Here is a 6818-nt window from a genome sequence, read left to right as displayed (position 1 = left end):
TTAGTGGGACCGGCAGAATACTTGGAATTTTATCAAGTTTTTCTGCTTCGGAGTCCGAATCAGATTCGTATTTTTCTGAGAGGGGTGGTTGTTTGAAAANTTAAATTACAAAGTAAAATGATTTAATTTTCTATAAATACTTTAAAAACATTAAAAATGAATGATTTTAATTGTCTTTATGAAGAACATGGAATAACTAAATGTTTAATTAATAAATTAGAATTTTTTTTTCAATTTTTGAGGTTAATATTTTCAACTAGATACGAATTGTAGTCATTTGACGTATCGTTGAAAAAAGTAGGTCAAGTTAGAGCAGAAAAATAAATGATAGTCACAAAAAAATATCTTGTCGGCTTTGCATCGAAGCTAAAACTTAAAATATAGTAAAATAATTTTAATATGAATAAAGATGCAAAAAATTCATTGCCATACGCGTGTTTGAACTTCGTACTCTAAGATTGTAAAACACAAATTTTACCAACTCGGCAACTGTACGTCGCTACCGTCAGCCTAAAAAATTAGCTATTTAAGATAGTTCAAATTTCAAAGTTAATTTTCACAACTTCAAAAAACAAAAGATTTTAAATTAGTTTAAATTTCTATGCTATCTCAAATTATAGCTTCGATGCAAAGCTGAGAAGGTATTGGTTTTACTAAGATGTGTTTTTTTTTTTTGTGTCTGTTACCACTTTTTCTCAGTTCTCACCGAACCAATTTCTTTCAATGATACGTCAAAAGATCACAAATCGTATCTAGTCGAAGAAATTACCCTTAAAAATTGAAAGTTCGCTAATTTTATATATATCTTAAATTAAAGCTAATGTAATATACTTTATCATGGAAAAAAAAAATTTCGGACTTTATTTTATCTTCAAGGTGAAAATGGCTACCAAATGCTATTNTATCTTCATGGTGAAAATGGCTACCGAATGCTATTTTTGTGTGAAAATTTTCGATTTTGTATTTTACATTTTTAACTTTATTATAATATAACTTTTTGAAAAATGTATGGATCAATATAATTTTTTCATGAAAAGTAGTGTTTATATACATCTTTCATTCAACATACTGTTTTTTTAAAACGGACCATTTCCCTATATACGAGGGGAGTTCAAATTTAAAAAATGCATGTAGAAAGTAGAACTTTTTCAACTTAACTTTTGAAAATGTTCTGGAAAGTCTGACACTTTTATATATATCTTAAATTAAAGCTAATGTAATATACTTTATCATGGAAAAAAAAAATTTCGGACTTTATTTTATCTTCAAGGTGAAAATGGCTACCAAATGCTATTNAATTTCAGACTTCACTTTGTCTTCACGGTAAAATGTTTACCGAATGCTATTATTGTGTGTAAATTCTCGATTTCATTTTTTACATTTTTAACTTTATAATATTTTTTAATAATCCCTTTTTCATTCGACATACTTTATCTTAATCAGGATATTAATAAGGATCTAGCAGATTATGTAGCTTTTGGAATAATCCACCATTTTTTTAAAATTAAACACTATCTAAAGATTTGCATCGAAGCGACGGTGTCAGTTTACACAAGTATGTACACGTTAATTAATTGTTTTCGATTCGACGTCTCCTTCAGCCTGATGGACATTTGATTGGCTACAGTTTGTTAGTAGCAGTACTGTGCACAGGGTGCTCAACCGGAACGCCGTACCGTCTGTAGGAAGTAATAATCATAATAGTTAACAGTAATCGCTACAATTGTCTTCGATGATCTTGCTTTTCCCTTTAAGGTCAATGTCACCTAGCAACATAATGAGGCCGACGTAATACATTTTTATAATTAATTTCATTAAGAATCGTAGTAACAGTTATGGAATGTGAGACGGTATTAATTCGTTCACTTTTTCAAATATGTCTTACAACGCGTATATTTATATATATTTTAACGGGTAGGTACCCTTTAGTAATATTTATAATACAATAAGTATAAAGTTTACATGACAATTATGAGTCAACAACATATAGGTAATAATGATAATAATAATAATATAGAATAAATTATGAATACAATAAAATGTGTTATCAATAATTAATAATTAAATAGTGTAAGACATAAATCAATTAAAAACAAATAATTAGCTTAATATCATATAATATTATGAATTTTGCAAACGAAATACAACAATTTTCAAAAATTTAATCTAATAATACATTTATCTTATAATAAGAGCACAATATTTAATTTAGTACTAGATTTAAACCTATATATACATTTTGTTTGAAAAAATCTCGTGACTTAAAAAAGAAATCTATGTGATCAGCTATAACGTTACATAATGAGAGGGCTCTAGGAAAAAAAGATGTGGAACTGTAGTTATTTTTATAAAATGGTATATGAAACAAATTCGATTTTCTTAAACAATGATTTGGTGTTATAAAACCAATCATAGATAACAATTACGGGGAATCAATAAGATTGTTTAGTAAATCAAATATGAACATAATATCCGCTACATTTCTTTTTTGTTCACAACTAGTAAATCCAAAAACCGAGTTATGCAAATTAGTTATTATAGGTTTATTCAATTTATAACACAAAAATTTTAAAAATTTATACTGAACATTTTCAATTACCGTTTTATATGACGAATAACTTGGAGACCAGACTATAGAACCAAACTCAAGGTGAGGTCTGACTAGAGAAAAGAATAATGTTTTGAATGTATTAAAGTTTTTAAGATTATTCGTATTTCTATTTAAAAACCCTAACATTTTAAAGGCTTTTTTAATAATGGTATTAATATGAATTGAAAAAGACATTTTACTTTCAATAACAATTCCTAGGTCTCTAACAGAAGTGACACTCGTTATAATACAGTTATCTATTTTATAATTACACTTGATTTCATTATCTATTCTAGAAAAAGTAATAACATTACATTTACTTATATTTAAAGGTAGGCGATTTTGATGGGTCCAATTTACAAAATTATCTAAGCTCGATTGTAATTTTAATGTATCGTCTAGAGATCTAATTTTTGAGAATATCTTAGCATCATCAGCAAATAAAATATCTTCAACTGAGCTATCAAATATTGCAGGGAGATCATTTATAAATAATGTAAATAGAAGAGGGCTCAGATGTGAACCNTAACTTCAACTGAGTTATAAAATATTGCAGGGAGATCATTTATAAATAATGTAAATAGAAGAGGGCTCAGATGTGAACCTTGAGGCACTCCAGAATTAACTAAAAAATTATTTGATACATGAAAGGATAATTTTACTGCTTGAGTACGTGAACTAATATAGGATTTTATCCAACCCAAAAAATTACCGTGGATTCCGAAAGAAACTAATCTATTTAAAAGTAGGCTATGATTTACTTTATCAAAAGCTTTCTGGAAATCGGTGTATATTGAGTCTAATTGGACATAATCATTAAGAGAATCAAGTATCTTTGACTGAAAAATTTGGTTGAGATTGACATTTTAGATCTAAAGCCATGTTAATTTTTACAGATATATGGCGACATTAGTTTAGTTAATTTATTTATTATAATCGCTTCAAATAGTTTAGGTATATGTGATAATTTAGAAATTGGTCTATAATTTGAAACATTATGCTTATCTCCTGATTTGTGTACTAGTGTGATAAAAGATTTTTGCCATATATTGGGAAAATAATCTAAATGTAAAGATCTATTAAAAATTAAAGGAAGTGGCTTAATTAATACAAAACTACACAATTTTAGAAATAAAGAAGGTACACCATCAGGTCCCGTACTCGCATTCATATCTAAATTATTTAATAACTCTTGAATTTCATTTTGATCAATAGACATGGAGCTTAAATTAACATTTATATTATTCATTAAAGACGTATTTAAATTTTCTTGGGACTCTTCATTAAAGATTCTTGAGTCAGTATCATAAACACTGGAAAAGTAGTTGGCAAATAATTGACCTGTGTTCATAGATGTTTGAAGATGAATGATTTTGATATTTAACGCAATCTGGTACTACATTATTAGTTTTTTTCAGTGAGTTAATATATTTCCAAAAAGGTTTAATATTTGTTTGGATTCTAAATTTGTGATAAATTGTGTATGGGAGAGATATATTAATTTTTTGCATTTATTGCGGAGATTAGAGAGAATAAGATAATCTTGATGAGAATGACTAAGTTTAAATTTTTTATGAGCACATTTCTTATCAATAATGAGTTTTCTAAGCTCAGCATTTGGCCAAACAGGTGAAAAATTATTAAACATTTTTGTTTTGGGAATAAATAAAGAGAATGTATGATAAATTATTTCATAAAATTTATTTATTTGAGCCTCAAAAGTTAAAGTATTGTCTAGATTAAGTTCAAAATCGATGTTTGATAGAAAAAGAGAAATTTTATTGAAATCACAATTTTTGAAATTATACACTAGTGGAAGTTTATAAGAATTTTGTAAAAAGGGATCAGTAAATTTTATATTTAACTTTAAAAGAGGATGAAAATTATCAATTATTGGAACAAGGGATTCAGATGAATGAACAATAGAAGTAAGTTCTACATCAGAACTAAGAAATATACAATCAAGAGTATGACCTAAAGAGTTTTTAATGTAATTACATTGTTTTAAATTTAAAAGATTTACAAAAGAATTATATAGTATATCTCCAGAGACATTACCTTGAATACTTGATTCGATAGACCAATCGTAGCTATTTAAATTAAAATCACCAGTAATAATAAAATGGTAATCAGGATAGTTAAAATATATACTCTATATCATCACATTATTTAGAATACATTTCAATAGTTGCATCAGGTGGAATATATACACAACCTAAAACTATTTTTATTTTATTTACAGTGAATTTTAGAAATAATTGTTCGATTCCAGTTACAAGAGGAACATTTAATAATTCACTACACATTTTTTTATTTATTGCAATTAACACACCACCACCACGCAGTTTACCGTACGACAAATTACGATCATCTCTATATAAATTATAATTATTAAAACCAAGTTCCGCATCAAAAATATTATAATTTAACCATGTTTCATTTAAACAAACTATATCATAATTCACATTTAATAAGGCATTTCGTAAAAAATTTATCTTTGTTAATAGACCACGAACATTTTGAAAAAAAATATTAATTATAAAAAATTATCATTTCGGAGATTTACTGAACGGTTATTTTTTATAACAATTTTCGGTGTTCCTTTCACATATTTAATAATTAGATCAGATTCGCCATTATTTTTACGAGTCTCCAATTCACAGTGGAGTTTTTTCATATAACTCCTTTGATGCAGCGTACGGTCCGAATTGATTCGAATAATAGAAGGCGGTTGTAATGATAACAATTTTTTCTTAGATTTTAAGATATCAAACGCTTCAGCTGGTGAAGCAAATATAGCTTTTATCGGGCGGCATATTAACATTCTGCACACGAAATGTAACCCAGCAATAAATTTGCCTCTCTGATTGGCTACTCATTATTTATGATAACAGTTGATATCAGTAAACTATTATTATTAATATCTAGAAAACACTAATTTTATAAATTATTTATAAATATATTATTTAAAAAATGTAATAACAGAAATAAATTAGTGCGATTTTGCATTAGGCGTACAGATAGTTATGTTTTGAAGTATATTTCTTGGTTTCTTAGGGCGATTGTTTTCTGAAATTGCTGGTCTACTTAAAAATAAAAGTAACGTGTTTGTTTAATTGACAAATGGTATTTATAAATTATACTCACCTGCCAAAAGACGTTTGCTTCCTTTTGTTATGCTTGGTTTCCTCCTAGAAATAGTGGTTGGCTTAACTCATATTGTTGCACTATCTATTAGTCTTTAAGGTAAAGAGGTTCCTCCAGCATTGGCTAAAAATGTGTTAAACTGCCCTTCTGATTTTATTTTTTTAAATCTATTTTTAAATTTCAGTAAATTTTGATTGATCCTCCATACTTAGTATTATTATTCAACAAAATTTGATTGATTTCTTCTATTATTGGCAAACAAGTATTTTCTGAAATAGTACTTTTTTCTTCAACCATATTGCCAAAGATGCTATTTTCATTAATATTGTTTTCTGTATTTTCTATTACATTTACTGGTTTTAATTTAACTTCTTCAACTGTCAATGCATTTTTATGAATAACCTCTGATGGTAAAAGATCTTCATAAAATGATTTATTTGGTGTTTTATTACTTAATGCTAATGGTGCAATTGAATGTTTATCCTCTATTGTAACAGGAGGGAAATTAACTCCAACTTTATTAAAAAACTTGTATACAATACCTTGATGTTTACAAAACTTTCCATACATTCTAGCTGTACACGAACAAATATCTATAGATGGCATAACACAATACATCAACTGTTTATTTTTTTGGCTTGGTACATAGTATTCTTCATTATCCACTTTAATATCTTCTTGGGTCACATAATCAGTTAATTTTGTAATTTTTTCAAAAAATTTACAAGCAGTTGCATTTCTATCATTAGAAAACTCGAGAAATTTTTTTCTATAATAATGTTCCAAATTGGTACAACAAAAATCAATAATTGAAATAACATTGTATGCTTTAACTCTACTTAATACATTTTCCTAAAAAATTCTCACTGAAACTTCACTAAAGTTATTAGTGTGGTGGCCTCTATTTATATGATCTCTCCACACTAAACATTGTATAATAATTAAAAAGAATCTATTAAATGTAATATAAATATTATAAAAGTAATTATTTCATATGTTTTTCATATTTTACCATATGAACCCCTTGACCAGTACGCGGACCTAAATTTAAAATCCTCCATTTATCATGCCAATTCTGTAT

General features: G+C 27.0%; 1 long non-coding RNA gene across 1 annotated transcript; it reads right to left on the bottom strand.

The window, feature by feature from the left end:
• Positions 1-3149: 3149 nt before the first annotated feature.
• Positions 3150-6811, bottom strand: LOC126909390 (uncharacterized). The gene is made up of 3 exons (XR_007705030.1): positions 6750-6811; positions 5738-6660; positions 3150-5673 (listed from the first exon to the last, which is right to left on the bottom strand). It is a non-coding gene; the product is annotated as an uncharacterized LOC126909390 (long non-coding RNA).
• Positions 6812-6818: the final 7 nt, after the last annotated feature.

This window comes from Daktulosphaira vitifoliae, unplaced genomic scaffold (assembly GCF_025091365.1).
Source record: "Daktulosphaira vitifoliae isolate Bord-2020 unplaced genomic scaffold, ASM2509136v1 Scaffold_327, whole genome shotgun sequence".
Taxonomy (NCBI): Eukaryota; Metazoa; Arthropoda; class Insecta; order Hemiptera; family Phylloxeridae; genus Daktulosphaira; species Daktulosphaira vitifoliae.
Note: the sequence above shows the minus strand (reverse complement) of the source record. Positions and strands in the feature narration are given on the sequence as shown.